At 38.4% G+C, this 22,185-nt stretch overlaps 1 long non-coding RNA gene across 6 annotated transcripts in view; it reads right to left on the bottom strand.

The window, feature by feature from the left end:
* The window catches only part of LOC116549426, a 124,746-nt gene extending 105,731 nt beyond the window's left edge, over nt 1-19,015 (bottom strand). For 5 of the 6 annotated variants that reach the window (XR_004267864.1, XR_004267865.1, XR_004267863.1 and 2 more), the window contains exon 1: nt 18,668-18,921. This is a non-coding gene — a long non-coding RNA (uncharacterized LOC116549426). The other variant, XR_004267866.1, reaches the window with a different exon arrangement.
* Between the last annotated feature and the right edge of the window lie 3,170 nt (nt 19,016-22,185).

Genomic DNA, 22,185 nt, shown 5'->3' with positions numbered 1-22,185 from the left:
TTTTTTTTTTTTTTTTTTGAGATAGTCTTGCTCCGTTGCCCAGGCTGGAGTGCAGTGGTGCAATCTCAGCTCACTGCAACCTCTGCCTCCCGGGTTCAAGTTGTGCCTCGGCCTCCTGAGCAGTTAGAACTACAGACACATACCACCATGCCTGGCTAATATCCGTATTTTTAGTAGAGTCATGGTTTCACCATGTTGGCCAGGCTGATCTCTACCTACTGTCCTCAAGTGATGCAGCCGACTCAGCCTCTCAACGTGCTGAGATTACACATGTAAGCCACTGCTTCAGGCCAGGAGACTTTCTTCTTACCAGTTTTATATAATCAACAACAACAAACTCCCTTACCCAGTAATATTACTGGAAGGACTAAGTATTAAGGTTTGGGGACATTCCCAGCACAATGCCAGACCCTTTATGACTTTTTTGAACCATGAGAACAATCCCACTGAAAATAAAACACAAACAAACAAACAAACAAAAAACAGACTCTATACATTGAGAAAATTCACTTGCTACTTTATAGCCAGGTCTCTTAACCTGAGGCCCATTGGATTGCTCTGTCTCTAGAGAGGCTTCAGGTAATCTATGACTCCTTATTTGTAATCAGAATAGTGGGGATGGGGGAAAGGCGTACATGAAAATTTTCCCAGAGTCGATCTCTCTTATCAGAGACTCCAAAAACTTCTTGACTAAAGAGAGTTTAGAAACATTGCTTTATACTGATAATATTGTTGACAACAATGATGACATAACATGAAAAGTCCCCCCCTCCCCACCTACCATACCCTAACAAACTCACCAAAAAAAACAACAAACAAAATAAAAACAATATTTGGTAATTTGGTATCAGTACCAAAAATTCCCTGATGATTTTAAGTGTAAAGAGAGGTGTATAGCCCACAAGTTATCCATTACAAGTCCACCATCCCTTGTACACACTAGCCTGGTTGATGTGTTCTAGTTTCTCCATTTCTCATACTTGTTCATCCCTTCCTGCTTATTTCTGGGAAAAAACATAAATTAAAATGTTGATTCATAGCTATCTTGGGCAAGGTGAAGATATAGTCTTGAATCCAGGTCAGTAGAATTTGTAGAGCAGCCTATAGTTTAAAAGTATTTACTGTGAGTTAGGGTATAATTCATTTCCATTTTACAGATCAGGAAACAGAGTTCTTAGTAGTTAGAAAACCAGTCTAATTTTATCCAGTTGGTGCAGAGCCAGGACTCAAGCCTAAAAGTTCCGATTCAAAATTCTTGTTCCACCAACTGAGACAGCTTTTTCCAAAGGAATGATATCTGGCCCTCCTCTTCCACAATATTCCATTTTTTAAAATTCCAAAATCAAATACATGTCAATTAATGTAGCTCTGTATAGGGAGATTTTGAATACTATGAAAACAAACTAATGAAACAACTGTTTCACTTTCTCATCCTAGACATGACCAGAAGAAGCTCTATTGATCAAAAGCACTGCAATAATGCTATACCACATCTAGCTGTCCCTTTGGAAGTAGCCTCCTCAGAGTGGAGAGTTGTGATGGAGAATAATGTTTCTATACCCTCTTCCCCAGTAACCTCGAAACACATGTTTTGAGTGAATTAGCCACCAAAAGAAAAAAATGTGTTTTCTCTTGTCTATATGCCTTAGTTTATTAAGGTTTTCAATCAACACTGTTCCTTATCCAAAACACTTCTCTTACTTCCAGTCCTTTCCTTCTAATACTGTGACTGGTCTCCCTAGGACTATTTTTCTACGACAATCAAGCCTGCTATTTTTTTTGCCAGATAATCCTTCTAAAAACGAACCAAATGGCATCAGTCTCCTGCTGAAAAACACTGATCACTACCTACTACAGATACCCTTAATGAGGCATCCTGTAATCTGGATTCAAAATTCTCAATTTTGTCTCTCTCTTCTCTATACCAATGGTGAAAATTATGTGAGAGATTTACCATTGTTTTCCCCCAAGTTCATATGTTCATCCAACAAACAGTTGTTGAATACCCGCCACATATCATATACTTTGCAGGGTTATCACAGGCATGTGACACTGACCTCATAGAGCTCATATTGTAGAAAAGGCAGACAATTAGAAAGAGAATAAATAAACTATAAGGATTACTAAGGAAACTGAGTGACTGTTGAGATATAGAAAATGTGGATGGGGTTTGTGGCAGACAAGAAGGGAATTATTTAAATAGGATGAATTTGATGACATTGGGGAGAATGTGACATTTTAAAGAAGGGGAAGTTGGGCCAGGATCATGTCTGTAATCCCAGCACTTTGGGAGGCTGAGGCAGGAGGATCACATGAGGCTAGAAGTTTAGGACAGCCTGGCCAAGATGGTAAAGTCATTTCTCTACTAAAAAAAAAACACAAAAATTAGCTGGGTGTGGTGGCATGTGCCTACAGTCCCAGCTACTAGGGAGGCTGAGGCAGGAGGATCACTTGAACCCAGGAGGCAGAGGTTGCAGTGAGCTGAGATAGTACCACTGCACTCCACCCTGGGTGACAGAGCAAGACTTTGTCACAAAATATAACAAATAAATAAATCTAAAAGAAATTTACAATTTTAGGGACCAGTATGTGTGAAGAGCCTAAGGTGGGATAGAGTTTGGGAATGCTGAAAGAGGGCCTTCTGGATGGAGAACAGGGAATTGAACAGTGGCTTCTAATGAGAATGAGTCCAGAGCCTTCAGGTCCTTAAAGTCTTTGGAGACAGTTTGTTTTTTATCCAATGTAATAGAAAATCAGTAAAGAATTTTAATCGGGGAAGCACCACAATGTAATTAATAATTTTGAAAGACCAAGAAGGCATTGATAACCAAGACAATCCTCTGTCTTTCCAGAGAATTCAAATTGTAATAGTACTGATTTTGAAAAGCACAGATATTAGGGTATCAAAAAAAAAGGCATCGTACATTGTACAGATACTGTTTGTTTCAGATTTTATGCTAACAAAAATAAGTCTGGAAAACTTTAGAGGGTCCATTTCAGGACTGGAACTATCTCAAGCCTCTCTTTTCTGGATCTAAGGTCTAGAGTACAATACATGGAGACAAGGAAGGGCTGTCAGTCATACCTTCAACTCTTTTGGCCTATTGGTTGTAAAAGTCTAGAGGGGTAGAATAGAGTGTAAATCTTAGAATACATTATGAAGCAAACCTAGTTTGACTTTCAGAGCATGAAAATGTATGGCGTACCACGTGAAATACATACATAAAACTACCTAACATCTAAGGAAATAATTCTAGGCCAAAAATGTTTTTTTTTAATATTTATAGCAGATAATAGCCCCAGGGCAGCATAGTGTATAAGCTCATGTTTGTTTCAAGTTGTTCTTATCTTCCTGATTCTATGCTGCTTTTATTTTCAAGAAAGAAAACAAGCCCCCTTACCTCACCTCCTGCTTCCTTCCTGTCACATTTCTGTAAAGTACCTCTAACTTGGTGATTATAATAGACAAATTAATTTACCATTTATTTCATGCCTGGGACTGTTGTAAGCACTTTAAATATGTTATCTTACTTTCAAGTGAGGACACTGAGGCTGAATGAGGTTAAATAATTGCAGAAGGTCCTAAAACTAGCAAAGGATTAAGACAGGATTCAAAACCACATCTAAATCAAAAACGTGTGTTCCTACCTACCTACTATGCTAGGGGGAGATGTGGGATAGTTTTGTAGAAATGTTCATGGGGAAGAAATCATTCTAACCTTAGGATTTCAGCTCCATACAAGAAGAAATGCTCAGCAAATGGTTCATAGCAGCAGCACGTGCATGTTAAATATGAATCGCAGATGACATTTCTAGTCTGTGGATATGAAAATTCAGTGATTGTAATAAAGATGGCTTTATGAACTTTAACTGTACTTGAAAGCAGTTGGACATCCTTAATACTAGGAAGGTTTTGCGAAAATCTGTACTGTGGATCCTTATGGAAGTCTAAGAGTTAAAAAAAAAGAACAAAGTGTCTAGTCAAAGAGTAAACACATGTGTTCTAAAAGTTGTGAGATAAATTTAAATAAAAATAGAAGAAAAAAGAGGTATAAGTTTCTAGGTGGTATCTTAGAAATGTATAGAAAAAAAGATCTTAACACATAAACCAGAGTTCTCCAAAGAGGGTAGGATATTTAGCACTGCTGGAATATGGTATGATTTTATAAGATAGCTGAATGAATATGTTCTCTATTATGATAGCTCTATCTTTACTATAATGTGTATTTAGAAAAATGCTACATATATGTGTATACATACATATACATACATACATATATGTCCCATTAGATCTATGAATTCAGGACTGTAACCCTTAACATAAGGTTCAATAAAAATATAATTTTATTTATGAAAAAATTATTTAAAATCATGTAAATAGCAGTAGAGCAATATGATGATATGCCAAAAATTGTGAAGATGGTATTTAAATAATTGATACTAGTAAAACTTTGAAACTTGGTTCACCGTAACTCATTCCTAAATTAGTGAAAATGTTAGTTTAAAAAAAGGAAGATGCTATTAGATTTATTAAAATAAAATTTGACTTGTGCAAATTTTCAAGTAGATTTTGTAAGTAAGCAGACCCCTGAAATATTCCGAAGATCAAGGCCACAGCATTCTCATCAAATCTGAGACAGATCTCAGAGAGCCAGAATCAAGTCCCTGGTATGCTGTTTGCAGCCTAAAACTAGAGATCCTTTTTTTTTAAATAAAAAGTCTGATGAAATATTTTGTTCTTTCACAAAAAATGAAGAGTAGACCCTAGGAGAAAAGTATGGCAATTAGATCTTAAACAAGTGTGTGTTAGAAGCAAGCTGAAACCTAACCAGAAGGCAGCATTGCCGTGTTAGGAGTCAGGGCAGTGTTTTCAGATGGCTAAGGCCCTTTGACATTGCCATCTACTTTCTTTCATGCAGGCCTGAATTGTCCTACCACTGAAGACACAGCATGAGGTAGCTGACCCATCCCTGAGACTGCTGTGCGGGCTGATGTCGACATCGCTGGCCTTGCTGCATGGATTCCATGCTGTTTCTACTGTTTACCCTCTAGTTCCTGTGGCTCTGAATCAATAACTTCTTTTTTGTACTGAAGCTTCTCTAACATGGACAAGGTTAAAAAGAGAAAGTGTACCTTTTCAGAGTTTAAAAGTGCTATTGTTCACCCTATTGAACATTGATCTGAGATTGTGGCTATATGTGATAGAATGTAGAGAAACTGGAAAAAAAATCTGACAAAATGTTACAAGAGCTGCAAAAACCAGGAATGCAGAGCACTAGCTTATCCTCTGTTGACTCCAGCATGACCAGCTCAGAAGTTGTCTCGTGTCAATGCAGCAGAGCCCCCAACAACCCCGAAGGAAGGCAGACACGATGTGACGATTAAGTCCTGCTTGGGCTGCTGTTTTCATGATACTAACAGAAGATTTCACCCTGACTTAATTTCTTTAACCTTTTTTAAATCAAATTCCAGGTAGCTATAGCAATTCCAAGCTGCAGCCAATTGAATCTGAAGATAATACAAATAATCTTCTACAAGCTGTTGCAGTCCTGAGAGCAATGGTTTCCTACCAAGCACAGCAGACTGTTTAAAACAGCCTAGTAAGCCTTTGATTAGCAGTCTGGAATCTCTTGTAGGTGCTCTACAGCTCTTGATACAAAATATCACCTACCCAGTGCATTGTGTTTGGAATCTAGCAAGAGACTACTTAAGGCAGAAGTCATACTCTAAGGAAACACATTCAAAATTTGAGTCCACGTTTTTATGATATAGTGAAGATGTTTCTCTAATCTTTAATTAGTTATATTCCTCTTGATTCAATCATCATTTTTTGACATACCGACTGGATCAGGGTCAGTCAGGAAACTTGAGGCAGCAGCTGCCATACCTGTTTCTTAGGAGTCACAATAAGAGGAGATACATTCTGCTGCTCACAGAAATAAATATCAAGAAACGACATCAGAGGTTCATCTTCCTTAGAAAACTACATGAAATTGGAAGGCACTGTTTTTAAAGTGGCAGGGTGGTGGGGGGGATCTATGGAGACACAATGTCATTAAAAACCTAGTGGGATTAGAAAAAAAGGTACATTATGTAATCAAAATATAAATAAATTCAAAATACCTCCTCTTATTGAAATGGTTCAGACCATGTCTTGTTTCTTTTATAATAATATCTTGCAAAATATAAGGCTTTGCATTTTGAAAATTTTTAATCTGAAGCCAGGCTACTTAGAATTCTGGCTTTGTCACTTAGTAGTAGTTAAACTCAGGCAATTGAATTCAGGATACCTGAGTTTCTTCTGTAAACCAGGGGGAAAAACTATAGGACCCTCATAGAATTGACGGAAAGGTTAAATAAGTTAATGTATGTAGAAGACTAGAACAGTATCTGGCCTACCATGAAAAGCTGTAGTAAACCTGTAATCCCAGCACTTTGGAAGGCTGAGGTGGGCAGATCACTTGATGACAGAAATTTGAGATCACCCTGGCGCACATGGCAAAACCCTGTCTCTACTAAAAATACAAAAAGTTAGCTGGGTGTGGTGGTAAACTCCTGTAATCCCAGCTATTCGAGAGGCTAAGGCATGAGAATTGTTTGAACCCAGGAGGTAGAGGTTGCAGTGAGCCAAGATTTTGCCACTGCATTCTAACCTGGGTGGGCAACAGAGTAAGATTTCATCTCAAAATGAAAGAAAAAGAAAGAGAGAAAGAAGGGGGGGGGATAAGGGAGGGAGAAAGGAGAAAAAGAGGAAGAAAGGGAGAGAGAGAAAAAGAGAAAAAGAAAGAAAATGAAGAAAGGAAAAGAAGGAAGAAAGGAAAAGAAGAAAGAAAGGAAGAAAGAGAAAGATAGATGCTGTAATAGTAACAGATTGACAGTAATAGATGCTGTTGTTATTACTATTAGGTTGGTACAAAAGTAATTGTGGTTTTGCCAATTCTTTTAAATGGCACCAACCTAATATTGACTTGTTTATCATAGTCATCATGGTTATTGTCATTGTGTCGTGGTCACCATCATCATCATCATCATCACAAGTCATCTTTTTGAATTTCCACAGAAAACCATAAAGAGCCATAGCCAATGTGTCCCATTATATATATATTTATGTAATCAAGGTCTTTATGGTACAAAGACCTAAGGCTTTCCAAGTTAGAGCAGGGTCAAGACTAGATTCTGGGCACTTCACAGCAATCAGAACTTGCTACAGAACAAACTTCAACACCATTCAGTGCTGCTTTTCGAATATCCTTGTACCGTTTTCTGTAGTCATTGGTTGTAAACTTTACATCCACTCCATTTTCTCCTCCCCTTCTCCTGAAGTCTTTAGGGGATTTCTATTGTTGCAAGAAGTTGCAACCTATAATTTCCCCTGACTCCTAGATGTTACTCAGTATTCGTTTTACTTACCACTTTTGTATTGCAAAGAAGTTTATACGCATTATCTCCACATTCACTGTCTAATTCTGCCAAATATTTTCCTATTCTAGGTGAACTGATTGGCGGATTTTCTTGCCATAACTAGCCCCTTCCTGCTTTCTGTGAAGGCTCATTTGCACTCTCTCCTCCCCCATTCTCTCCCTCCCTCTCTTCCTTTCTTTTCTGTCAATCCCTTTCTCTCTCACTACTATGGCCCCCTCTCCTTTTACTCTATTTTTCTAAAGGATTGCCAAATTATCTGTCATTCTTTCTACTTCAAACCAGAAAAGACCTTCCCTTTGTTGTCAAATCTTTACTTTTCCTGTGTCTTTCCACTAATTCACATACATTTTCCAGATATCGCTGGTATCAACAGCTCCCCCGACTCATCCTTAGATCCTACAATCTAGCACTTTTGTTTGTCAAACTTATAAAATGTTTTGCCTAAAAGCTACCAGAAAGCTACTTTCTATTGTCGTCACTGTCCTTTTCTCAGCTACTCATTCTCTAGTGGTGACACTGGAAGGAACCTCACCTCTTGCTGTTTCTTAAGGAAACTCAGCTAACAAGTGGCATACAGAAATTCAAGCTCAGATACTCTGCCCCTGAGTCTATGCTTGGAACTATAAGCCTGTACTGTATTCGCATCAATGCTTGGCCCTGAAATTCAACATTCCTCATGATCAGACCCAAAGTATCTTTCCAAGTTTTCCTTCTACCAGGCCTACATCCCAGGAGTTGATTTACTCATTCTTCTGAAATAAGCTTTCTTTATCCTTTAGGATGCTTTCAACTGGCAGTAACTAAAAATAAATAAATAAATATAAAAATAAAATGACAACAACAAAACTCAAGTGACTTAAACACTAAGAGGATTATCACCTTTTTAAAAATTTATTTATTTAACTTTAGGTGCATAAAATAGCTGGCATTTCTCCCATGTTATCCCTCCCCTTCCTCTCTTCCCTCCCCACCCCCCACTGTATCTCCCCTACCCCCCACCCTGCAACTGCCCCCAGTATGTGATGATCCTCTCCCTGAGTCCACATGTTCTCATTGTTCAACACCCACCTATGAGTGAGAACATGTGGTGTTTGGCTTTCTGTTCTTGTGTCAGTTTGCTGAGAATGATGGTTTCCAGATTCATCCAAGTCCCTACAAAGGACACAAACTCATCATTTTTTTAGGGCTGCATAGTATTCCCTGGTGTATATGTACAACATTTTCCCTGTCCAGTCTATCATTGATGGGCATTTGGGTTCATTCCAGGTCTTTACTATTGTACACAGGGCTGCAATGAACATACATGTACATGTGTCTTTATACTAGAATGATTTATAGTTCTTTGGGTATGTGCCCAGTAATGGGATTGCTGGGTCAAATGGAATTCTATTTCTAGATCCTTGAGAAATAGCCACATTATCTTTTTATTATAACAAGCCCAGGGGTAAGAGAGTTCTGGATATAGTTAAGTATTTAACATCACTGCTTAACATCAAACATAGATCTCAGATTCCTTCCGTCTTTTTGCTCTGCTATGTTCAACATAATTTCACATGAGCTCCTTTCTTGGTTGTAAGATGGTGCCACAGTTCCAGGAAGTACTCACAGACATGACAACATCCAGGAAGGAAAACAAGAAAAAAACTGTAGCTCCTCTGTGCATCACGCTTTAAAATGAAGAGTTTTTTCCCATACTCCTACCCGACCTTCCCCAGCAGACTTCCCTTGATGTCTCATTAGTCAGTGCTATATCACCATCATCAGGCAATTTACAAACAAAAAGAAGCATGGATTTGGACAAATTCATCAGCTTCCAAAGTTTTTGAGATATGACCTCAGTGAAAAATTGTATACCCTAACTCAGTATACACATAAATACATTTTAGATGCATACATAAACTACAAATGAAAGTTTCTGAAAATAGAATTTGGAATCCTTCTGTGCAGTATATTCAGATATTTTCCATTCTATTCTCTATACTACTTAATTAATTTAAAAAATTCTGATTCCAACCATTAAATTGATTTTAGAATTCATTAATAGACTTCTATCTACACTTAAAAAAAAAAAAAAAAAAAAAAAAAAAAACACTGGTTTAGAAATACCATTTGACCCAGCAATTCCATTACTCGGTATATACCCAAAGGATTATAAATCATTCTACTATAAAGATACGCGCACATGTATGTTTATTGCAGCACTATTTACAATAGCAAAGACTTGGATCCAACCCAAATTCCCATCAATGATACACTGGATAAAGAAAATGTGGCACATATACACCATGGAATACTATGCAGCCATAAAAAAGAGTAAGTCCATGTCCTTTGCTGCAACATGGATGAAGCTGAAAACCATCATTCTCAGCAAACTAACACAGGAACAGAAAACCAAGCACTGCATGTTCTCACTCATATGTGGGAGTTGAACAATGAGAACACATACACTGTGTTCTCAGGGAGGGGAACATCACACACTGGGGCCCATCGGGGTTGGTGGCAAGGGGAGGGAGAGGATTAGGACAAATATCTAATGCATGTGGGGCTTAAAACGTAGATGAAAGTTTGACAGGTGCAGCAAACCACCATGGCACATGTATACCTGTGAGACAAACCTGGAAATTCTGAACATACATCCCAGGACTTAAAGTAAAATTAAAAAAACTTTTAAAAACTGTTTTATACTAATTGGAATTTACCCAAGTCATTTTGGACTCAAGAATACCATCAGGGTCAGTGTAGTAGAAGGGGAATTGGCAGTTTTGAAGACAATCAATACTTCCCCAGTTTTGTGTGTCTTAAATTATATATATATATCCTTTACCAACATCTATGACACCTTTCACGTAATACTCATTTGCTAAAATTGAGATGTTTCAAACCTGAGTTGTTTTGATTTATTGCTTAAAAAGTTGGAGTTCTTATTATTTCAAAAAATAAAACTGATATTCTTCGGTAGCTTTTAAGTCACAGAAAATAAATCAGGCAGTTTTGAAAATTCAAGATCTAGTTTCTTTTGATGTTATTAGTAGGGTAAAAGGTCATGGGAGTTCAATTAATTTACTTTAAAATGCTCCTTTTAAATAATGCCCAAAGAATAAATCATCAAAGATTAATCAGAAAGACTGAGTCTCTCCCCCTTACTTAGAATGTCTAAGGATCTGGGAGCAGCTGGCCCCATCTCTGTTCTCTCTTTTTCCGATTCATCTTGTGGGTGACCCCAGGGAGAGGTCACTATGTGGCCCTAAATCACATGAGCCTGCACATGGAGCCTGCCATTTTCTCTCTGCAATTACCCCACTCTTGAGAACCTTGCTGTGCTAAGGGAAAGGTTTTAAAGAGCCTGGGCTTTGTACCCCTAGGCCTGCTTTATACCCTGCTGAGCCTGGCTCTTCCCAGAACTATGGTCATTTGTATTTTTACAGTAATACACTGGTGTATCCAATATGCCTTAGCATCTGTTAGGTACAAAGCACTGTGCAAGGCTGCAGGGAACCCCATGTGAATAAGCCGTAGTCCCTATTCTTAAGCAGTGTGGAGTCTAACAGGAGATAAGCCTGCAAAAAGCTGCATAAGATATCATTTAATCATGGAGATTTCAAAGAAGCGATGCTGAGTAGCATTTGTAGAGTACCTACTGGTGCCAGGTACTGGGCTAGGCTATTTATGCAAACCACATCATCAAAAAGCCATAATCATTTTACAGTATTATTATCTCCATTCTGCAGATGTGGAAACTAAGGCTAGTTATTCTTCCAGTGAGACATTTTTAGTAAGCAGCAGAGCCGAAATGCAAAATGAGATCCCATAGACTCCAAAGTTGTTTTTTTTGTTTTGTTTTTTTTGTTGTTGTTGTTGTTTTGTTTGGGCTGCGTGCTTTTGTTTTTGTGTGTGTGTGTGTGTGTTTCATTTTTTCTGCATCTTTAAGCATAAAAGAATTTTATCTGCCTGAAAGGAAGACATGTTTGAACTAGGCCTTTGAAATATAAGGGATATATTTTCCTTGGTGATGGTCACGGGGCCTCAGCAGGGTCCTGCCCAGCAGGGCAGAGGCAGCTCTTCCATGATGCGTGCAGGCAGGAAGGACAGGCTGGGTTCAGAGGGTACTTGACCAGATAGTTTGGTTACCTTGTGAAGTTTGCTTGGGAGAGTGAGAACGAAAGCAAATCTGCAAGAAGAGGTGGGGTTTTGAAAATGCTAAATTCCAATTTCCTCATCTTTCATAATTCATTAGAAGTTTCCAGGGGAAGGAAGCCCCTCTGCAGCTTACCTAGTAGATTGAGTCAGATGGGCAGATATTGTGTGAACAGAGGTGACCTTCTCAGAATAGGAACCAGGTGTTCTATTCTTTAGTTACTCTCATTATGAAACTCAGCTCTTTACAACCTGCCGTTTATCCAAAGAATATATGAAAGACAAAAAAGAAAAAGAGAGAGAGAGAGGGTATTCTGCTCTCTATTGGCAAGTTCCTTAAAGGATGGGTCAGGGTAAGTTGCTGGACAGTGGGCAGAGGAGACAGGTACTAGCTGAGTGAAGCTCGGGGCAAGCTTGACTCTTCCACTGTCCCATCCTCCAGATGAATGACCTAAATAGAATGACCCTTAGTTGGGTCAGATATGACCCCTTCTCCTATTAGGTAGGAATGGGATGCTGGGGGGACAGAAAATATTTAAGAGCAGACAGACAAAAGGAGTAATAGACAAAGTCCCAAAGGATTTGCAATGAGACCCCACGGTAAATAATCTCAATAATCCCACGGCTATATCACCACATCTCCAAGCCACACTTATTGCACAACAATCTGGTATTTCACCTTACATGATGAAGACAGCAGCCTAAATGTCTAACTTGCAGGTTAGGAGAGGACAAGGTGAGTGACACCAGTATGGCAATTAAGCAGCACTGTCCACCACAGTTGCAAGTTGTTAATATACAGATTAATTTCAAATGGGAAGAGACCAAATTATGTGGCAGAACAGTTCTGCAAGATTAGTTTGCTTGGCTTTACAGTCAGATAAAAGTTAGCTCTTGAAGACAGTAGTCACAGCCTGAGCAAGGGGAAGACAAAAGTGTAGGGGTGGGAGAGGAGAAGGGACAGAAAGAGGGGAAGCAAGATGTAGGGAGGAAGTTATTCTTTAAAGGTACACCTGTTTCTGTATCGGTGAAAACTTTGAGTTAGTAATAATGGCAGCTTCATACGTGGTAGTGGTAGTAGCAGTAGTAAGAGTAACAGTGACATTCAACAGGAAGTTGTCAGTGATGACTATTGTTAACAATGGATGACATCTTTCATTGGCTTTTATATGCCCGTCACAATGCAGTGTGAGGGTGGACTGGCCGCATTTAAATTAGCAAAGGTTAGTTGAAAAATACCAGAGTTTCTTGCTAGTGTTATCCAATAATTAGTGGAAATGTGTTAGATATATTGACTTGAGATGAGTGTGCATGAAGTCTGTGACTCTGACATCGTGAGTTGGACAACTTTCCAGGTATACCATACTGAGAATTGGGTTTATTCCTGCAGTGGTGTCCTTTTGAGAAACAATTGAATCAGGAAGAGCATCAGGACAGCCAGTACATAGACCCTTCTGCTGCGTCACCATGTGGCCAAGACTGCTACATACTTAGCTGCAGAGAAGTAAAAATCAATTTCGTGTTGGGATAACTGGCTAGCCATGTACAGAAAACAGAAACTGGACCCCTTCCTGACACCTTACACTAAAATTAACTCTAGATGGATTAAAGACTTAAACATAAGACCTAACACCATAAAAATCCTAGAAGAAAATCTAGGCACAACCATTCAGGACTTAGGCATAGGCAAAGACTTCATGACAAAAACACCAAAAGCACTGGCAACAAAAGTCAAAATAGACAAATGGGATCTAATTAAACTCCAGAGCTTCTGTACAGCAAAAGAAACAGTCATTAGAGTGAATTGGCAACCAACAGAAGGGAAAATTTTTTTTGCAATCTACCCATCTGACAAAGGGCTAATATCCAGAATCTACAAAGAACTAAAACAGATTTAAAAGAAAAAAAACAAACAAATCCATTCAAAAGTGGGCAAAAGACACGAACAGACACTTTTCAAAGGAAGACATTTATGAGGCCAACAAACATATGAAAAAATGCTCATTATCACTGGTCATTAGAGAAATGCAAATCAAAACCACATTGAGATACCATCTCATGCCAGTTAGAATGGTGATCATTAAAAAATGTGGAGACAACAGATGCTGGAGAGGATGTGGAGAAATAGGAACACTTTTACATGGTTGGTGGGAGTGTAAATTATTTCAACCATTGTGAAAGACAGTGTGGCAATTCCTCAAGGACCTAGAAATAGAAATTCCATTTGACCCAGCAATCCCGTTACTGGGTATATATCCAAAGGATTATAAATCGTTCTACTACAAAGACACATGCACACGAATGTTCATTGCAGCACTGTTTACAATAGCAAAGACCTGGAACCAACCCAAATGCCCATCGATGATAGACTGGACAGGGAAAATGTTGTACATATACACCATGGAATAAAATGCAGCCATCAAAAACAATGAGTTCGTGTCCTTTGTAGGGACATGGATGAACCTGGAAACCATCATTCTCAGCAAACTGACACAAGAATAGAAAATCGAACACCGCATGTTCTCACTTATAGGCGGGTGTTGAACAATGAGAACACATGAACACAGGGAGGGGAGCACCACACACTAGAGTCTGTTGGAGGGGACTAGGGGAGGGACAGTGGAGGGTAGGGAGGTTGGGGAGGGATAACATGGGAAGAAATGCCAGATATAGGTGACAGGAGGATGGAGTCAGCAAACCACATTGCCATGTATGTACCTATGCAACAATCGTGCATGATCTGCACATGTACCCCAGAACATAAAGTACAATAAAATATATATAATCAATTTCAACCTACAGTGAGGAAAATCATCATGTGGTAAAGGTCAGATGGAGTCTTCTATGGATCTTAAGACTAACGTACATTAACGTTAACTAATTTATAGTACATATTCACTGACACATTTGTTCATAAAATATGAGATATTTTTATTTAAGTCACCACTTTATTTATATATGTATTTATTAATACTAAGATGTTTTATAAACCAAAAATATCCAATGTGAGAGGTTAAGTGCATAAGTAAGGTCAATAAATAGTTATCCCCTTTCCACCTTCTCATTTTTTATCTTCATACTGAACATCTATACTAAACTTTGGGGAACAATACATCAGACAGTAATCTCTTTCTCCCTCTCTACCTGACCTCATAACTGCATACAAACATAAATGCATTCTCAGATACAACAAGAAAGCTGATTTCTTGGAAAATCCAGATTTCAACATTAATAATTTGATGTGTTTCTGAAGTACAGCCATAGAAATTTGTGGGATTGTTTTTGTTGTTGCTTTGTTTGGTTTTATTTCTGTAAAAGGAACTTTAATGGACATTAATTAAATATCTGATGAAACTCACTACTCTTTAACTGTGAATCTAATAATGCTTTGATTGAGGCATCCAGTGAAACCCTGTCTCTCTGCTGCCATTAATGTAATTTACCGCATCTTCACTACCTGTCCTAGGCTATACTTGAGTGAAAACACCCTGAAGCTATCGTGGGGTGATTTTTTGATATTGGTAAAAATAAAATGAGTTGAAGCTTTTTCTTTGTAAGCTAAGCTCCCTTTACACCTAGCTGTGATGCCTTGCTTCTGAACTGTGGTTTCCAGGTAATGACTCTTACTAGAAGGACAGTAAAAGTGAAAATGAAGGGCGCGACTTGAAGTGTTCAGAATGTTGAGTTTGGAAGAAATGCTGTTATGAAAGAATTGATGATCCTACCTTACTTCGTTGGAGAGGAAACTGTAGCTCTAACTGTTTCAGAGATTTTGCCCTAGGGCCTCGTTAGTAGTAAATCCAGGGTTAAGAATCTAATTCTTTCGCTTTACAAATCAGAGTCCTGTCACTTATATCTCCATGATGCAGAAAAACAAACTAAAATTTGTCATTGTAAAATAATGAAAATCTCTCCTGAAAAAGTTATTTTGTACTAGACTTGCAATAGTGCAGATATGCTTTAATGTATCAGGTTTGGCTCAGGCACCATGCTTCCAGGGAGTTTTCTGGTGATCCCATGCTCTGTACCCTGCACCTACCTCTGCTATGGGGCCCTTCCTCTCCTTCCTCTCTGTATTTGTTAATATACTCATACACAGTATTATAATCATATGTTTGTACTCCTATTTTCTCCACTAGGTGTTAAATTTATTGAGAATATAAGAGAATAAAATGAAGTTTGTTAAATGAGTAATGAATAAAGTAAATGCCATAATTCAACTTTTTTTTTTTTTTTTTTGAAGCAGGGTCTCACTCTGTCACTCAGGCACGAGTACAAGTATCTTCATCATAGCCTTGAAATTCTGGGCTCAAGTGATTCTCCCACCACAGCCTCCCAAGTAGCTAGGACTACAGGCATACACCATCACCCCTAGCTATTTTTATTTTATTTTATTTTTTCATAGATATGAGGCCTTGCCATGTTGTCCAGACTAATCTTGAACTCCTAGGTTTAAGCAAACCTCCTGCTTCAGCCTCCCAAAGTGCTGGGGTTACAGACATGAGCCATCATTCCCAGTCCAATTTTTTTTTTATTTCAAAGCAATAAGGATAATAATGCCAGCAATAAGATTGTTGTGATGTTTAAATACGTTTAAACACTTGCTAAGTGCTTCACGTAAGGCATGTCAAGTCATGATTAGTGGCTCAATAGCATCTATCTATTGAATGCTTATTCACTCTTTTTTGAAATTATCAAAAATTGTTATAAGCCTTCCATATTGCACTTTTAGTATCCAATAATTAAGAAAGAATAATCAAAGTGCTTGACTTTGAAACTTTGCAAACTTCCAGGGGTCCCTACCTCATAAGTAAGAATCTCATAAACTGTAGATTGTACCAGGAACCAGAATGAAGTTTATAGCTCATCATCAGAGCCATTATGGTGGAGCAAAACACCCACAGTACAAGCAAAGCACAATGGTCTGAGAGCAACAGAGGAAGGGACAATAAAGGAAAGACAGCAGATCTTCATTTCTTCCTACTTTCCAAACTGCCCAGATTCATAGGTTATTGCCAGTATGCAGCTACTTCACTGTCAATTCCCTGCTCCACAAATATACTTGCTGTTCCTATGTAGCAAAAGAAAGGACACACACACAGACACACAGACACACACACACTCAACAGTAGCTCGAGGAGGGTGTGTTAAAATAAAATAGACAACCTGATTGTGTTTCCTATGAGCCTGAAAATTCCAACTAGATTTCTTGTACTCTTTTTTTTTCTAAACCTATTCATTAGAACTATCCTCATTTCACATGTTGGAAATGCAACCTTAACTGTTTAAACAAACAATATGGAAACAGGTGTAAAGAATGTATTAACTCGCTGAAAAGTCCAAGAACAGGATAGGTTCAGACACAACTGGGTCCAAGAACTAAAAAATAAGTCACTAAAACTCAGTTTCTCTTTCACTGGGATTTCTTCCAAAGTAAGTAATACTTTCAACCAGGTTCTCCCACATGATATAAAGATTAGCTGATAATAACCATAGCAGAAAGTAAGGTTCTTTCTCCAAGTGACTCCCAAAAAAATCCCATAATCCGCAGCCAGTTTTATATGCTTTCGGCCTGAACCAATCACTGTGACAGGTTACTTTAGGGATACCAAGCATTCTGCTTTTCTCAGAACTGTCCTGGTTTTAACATTGTTAAGTCCTTTATCCCAGAAAACTTCTCAATTTCAGGGACTCTAGGACGTTAGTCACCCCAGTTTATGTGTGCACTATCAGTCATGGGGATTTTTCCACACCAGAACGCTCAGTGGGCATAGGAACAGGGAATAAATGCTAATTGGAGGGGGGGGAATGTCCCCTACATTGACCTGCAAACTATTGAAATGTGCTAACATGATGGCCACATGTGCTCATTGAGCACTGAAATGCAGTAGTCTACAATTTAGTCTGAATGTAAGTCTGAATTAAGATGTGCATTAAATATAAAATACCCTAATGGATTTTAAAAACTTACTAGGAAAAAAATGTAATATATCATATTAATAAATTTATATTTGCATGTTGAAATGATAATGCTTTGAATATAGCTAAATAAAACATTATTAAAAATTAATTTCACATTTATTTTTCCTTTTTTAATGTGGCTATTAGTAAATTTTTAATTACACATGGCTCACATCATATTCCTGTTGGATGGCACGATGATAAAATTTTTTTTTTAAAGTTAATAATGTATTTATGTCATGTATAGGCGAGGTACATTAAAACAGTATTTTGAGTATCCAGACACCTTAAACAACAAATGATAAGTGAATTAAGTAGACAATATCCCAGGCCTACAAACAATGAGAGACAATAATGTCAAACTCAGTACCAAATTCACACACTCAATCATTTCTGTCATCATTTGTGCCAGGACCAGCAGTAAGTCCTGGGGCTTCAGGCCCAAATGAAAAAAGAGGTTTGCCCTTTAGAAACCCACAGACCAGAACGGGAAAGAGCCATGTTTTAAAAAAATTTATGTAAAATTATGTTGTGAGTAATATGATAAGTTCCGGCATACACAATCTGTTTTGATTTAATTACGGTAATTACATCATCCACATAATATTTTGTTTATTCAATCCATACTCTACATATTCTCTTCCTATTTCATGTCAACTTCCTTGAGACTAGGAGTATTGCATTAATACATTCATACAACCAATTGCATTTGTTTCAGTCCTTCCTTTTTATTTAACGATCAAATGTTTCTTCATCTCATATTTACTCTCCCTAGAGTCAGGTTAGCCCAGTGAAACTTAATGGGCTTAGGGTCAAATATTGCCAAAGTCCCTTACTAGCTCACTTACCTAGTGAGAGTCTGTAACCCCTCTGCGCCTCATTTTCCACCAACAATATTGAGAAACAAGATACTCAGTAGATCTTTGACACATACACACTCATATTCACACACACACAAATTCAGATCATTGCTTGCAATTTAGCTTATTATTGTTAATCATCTGGAAATATCAAATGCTTACAAACATTCCAACTCACTGGCATTGTACTCTCTCAATATACCTATTTTTAAGCACTGGAAGGGGGTTCTACATGCTAGCAATTGGGTTCCCTCTAAACATCCTTGAAAATGTTTATTTGAAAAGATTACCTTGTTTTCCTTCAGGATTAAGACATGGTCACTGCAGACAGAGATGATTTGAAAAGATGGCAAGCAGTTTTTGATAGCTCTTCAGAGACCCTTGTTAAATGAACATACCTACAGAAAAACAAAATGCATTCCAGCCCACACACGTTAGAGACATTTTTCAAACACCTAGATGAGAGAAGATAGCTATTACAAATAACATATTTGTTGGAGAGAGTGAAGAAATCACAAACTCGCTTGGATAAACACTATTAAATGCATACTTAGCCAGCCAATTGCGACAGTTTCCCTCTGGCACTCACTGACAAGCTTGGCTCCAGCTGTAAATTAGGTTGCAAAACTTCCTTGTCAGAGAACTCACCCTGTGAGGAGGACTCAACCCTGGCTCTGAATCTGCAAGGACAGAAAAATCAATGTGACAGAAAAGCGGTTGCTTGTGTCAGGCTTCACCAAAGAGAGAAAGGGCTTTAAATTAATCATGATTTAAGGATGCTGGCAAAACAGTGCAAAGGCACATTCCTGGTGTCTCTGAGGAAGGGAAAAAAGGAGCCTGGAGCGCTTTGCGGATGCTCCCCGCTGATTCTGCCCTTCAGTTATAAACAGGATTCAATGTTTACTGTGAGAATGAGAAAGCATTGTGGATCTCATGTAAACAGATAAAATGCAACAAAATTGACAAAAGTTTGGCGAAGTGGTTATGCACAGTACTGATCGGTGGGTAGAGTGGGGATAAATGAAAGTTTCATCTTCTCTCCTAGGACCTGTGAATGAATTCAATCACCTGGGAGGATTTCAGGTCATATAGTAAATTTTGATGTCCCACAATAGCAAAAGGCTGGCTTGAACCTCTTATCTGGAAAGAGGTCAAAAGTTGCCTTCTGGAGATGCCTATTTAAAAAATGTCTTACCTATGTTGGACATTTGGGGCATGTGGATGAGGGAAATCAATTTTTTGCCTGGCTTATGCTTCGGAGCAGTGGCTTTAAAATGTTCAAAAAGACCTACTAAGATTACTGTTAAACTGCCACTATGATATGGCCCCAGTGAGGCAGTGAGCCCCGAAAGTAGAGGCAAGCTGTACCTCAGATGTCAATCACTGTTGGCCAAGGAAGATCACTTTAGGAAATTTCTGCCTCCACTACCAAATAAGCCATCAAATCTCTGCACTAGAGAAAATGATATCCCAGAAAGTTGATTTAAGACAGACTTTGTTCCTGTGTCAGGTACCAAACCTTTTCAGTTCGGGCACAAGAACTCAAGTCAATGAGCCATATTCAGTTGTTTTCACAAGTCATCCCTGACTACAGGACAAGGGTTGTCTGGGCCTTCGACTGAACTTGACTTTGACACTTGTTTGTCATGATGATATAGCCGTTATTCCTCCGTTCTTTCTTCTGTGAGGGGAGAGACATCCAATGAAGACCAAACACCATAAGGCCCTATTGTTAAAAGCTTCCTTTGGCTTTACTTTGTAGTATCATCTCTATCATCATAAAGCAATCATGAAACATGAGATGTTCCACCAAGCACTACACGAATAAATTACATAGACGTTGTTCCTACCCACTAGGGCTTGTGATAGAAGCAACAGAGCACTTAAACTATGCAAATATGGTAAGTTCCTATAAACAACAGAGTACAGAGGCTAAATCAGCAGGAAATAGAAAATACAAGCACAGAAAACTGAGTGGTAGTGATAAACAATACCAGTAAATATTATTAGCATATGCTTCTGAAAAATGGAGAATTCTGAAACCCAAGATAAGAAAAAGAAAAAGTTTACATAGCTATGCTGCACTAGAGATATGACCAGCTAACACATAGCCTCATTGTAATACAACCTTTTCAGCAACATTGGGTAACAAACAGCTTCCGAAAACAAAGCCGTTCCAATTTTTTATATAAAAAAAAAAAAGAATGTGTAGCCGTCAGTGCAGTTTTCTTTGAAAATGAACAGGTTTCAGAGGTACCAAGGGAAATTACCAGAAAAGCTATAGACAATCCCTCTCAGGAGATCTTTATAAATAGTATAACTTTTCACCTGTTTTGTGTGGCTATCTCAGAAAGTAGATAATAGGCAAAGAAATCCTTTCAAAATCCCCCTTCCTTGTCTCATTCTGGGTTATTCTCCAGTTATTCCACCTATTTGCCTTTCCCTCATCTTGCAGTCAGCATCCTTGAGAAAGGTCGGTTAAAAAGGAAAAAACAAATAGATGTCAGTGCTCCTGTGAGAAAACTAGAATAGTTAATAAATATGCAACCCTTTCTAAATTCCAAGAGCTAGTTAGTGCTCTACCAGAGTTTTCAAATAGAAGAAAAATCTGTTGCAATCTTCTTGTCTAGACCAAATCCATAGCCAATGAGGACCTTTCCATATGCCAAGTCCTAAGCTGAACATTTTGCATGAATGATCTTATTCAATCTTCCCACAACCCCATGAAATAGACATTTTATTATTCCCACTTTACAGATGAGAAAATGCAGCCTTAGAAAGATTATTGTGCACAAACTAACAGAACTAGGATCTGTTGGAGCTAAGATTAATGTAATTAGTTTTCTATGGCAGTTATAAAAACATGACAAACCAGTGACTTAAAATGACACACATTTTTGCTTGAGCTCTTTTGCCTCAAGACCACCCTGGGCAACATAGGAAGACCTCATCTCTACAAAAATAAAAAAAGAATTAGTCTCACATGGTGGCACACCTATAGTACCAGCTACTCGGGAAGCTGAGGCAAGAGGGCTGCTTAGGCCAGGAGGTCAAGGCTGCAATTAGCTATGACTGCACCACTGCACTCTAGCCTAAGCAAGAAAGTGAGACCCCCATCTCAAAATAAATATATAACACAGCTTTTTTTTTCTCACAATTCTGGAGGTCAGATGGCCAAAATCAGGTACAGTGGGCTAAAATCAAAGAACCAGCAGAGCTCTTTCTGGTGGCTCTGGAGGAAAATCTGTTTCCTTACCTGTGCCAAGAGGGATGCAGTCCTCATTCCTCGGCTCATGGCCTGGGATCACATCCTCTTTCCTCTGCCTGTTCTTTAGTCACATCCCCTTTTCTTCTTTATCAAATATTCCTCTGCCTCCCTCTTATAAGGATATTTGTGATTACATTTAGGACTTACCTAGACAATCTGAGATAATCTCCCCATCTCAAGATTCTTAATTACATCCACAAAATCCCTTTTACCACATAAGGCAGCGTTCATAGGTTCCCAGAATTAGGAACTGGGCATCTTTGGGAGCTGTTATTTGGCCTGCTACAATTAGCATTCCAACTGTCTCCCATTCTCTTAAGCAGTATACGATCTTCTTTCTAAATAAATAATTCCTAACAAGCTGAAAGACCGATCTTCAGCAAGTGGATGGGTATCTCATATAAATTAAAGAGGTTAAAGTAAGTCATCTGAATGGATGGTAGCACAACAGTGGCAAGAGCCCTGGACTGACAGTCAGAAAATGGAGTATGTTTTCACTAACTAGACATGCAAGCTTGAACTGAGCACCACATCTCTTGG

This window comes from Sapajus apella, unplaced genomic scaffold (assembly GCF_009761245.1).
Source record: "Sapajus apella isolate SASKATOON/1434 unplaced genomic scaffold, GSC_monkey_1.0 scaffold6, whole genome shotgun sequence".
Taxonomy (NCBI): Eukaryota; Metazoa; Chordata; class Mammalia; order Primates; family Cebidae; genus Sapajus; species Sapajus apella.
This window is presented reverse-complemented; position numbering and strand designations above follow the sequence as displayed.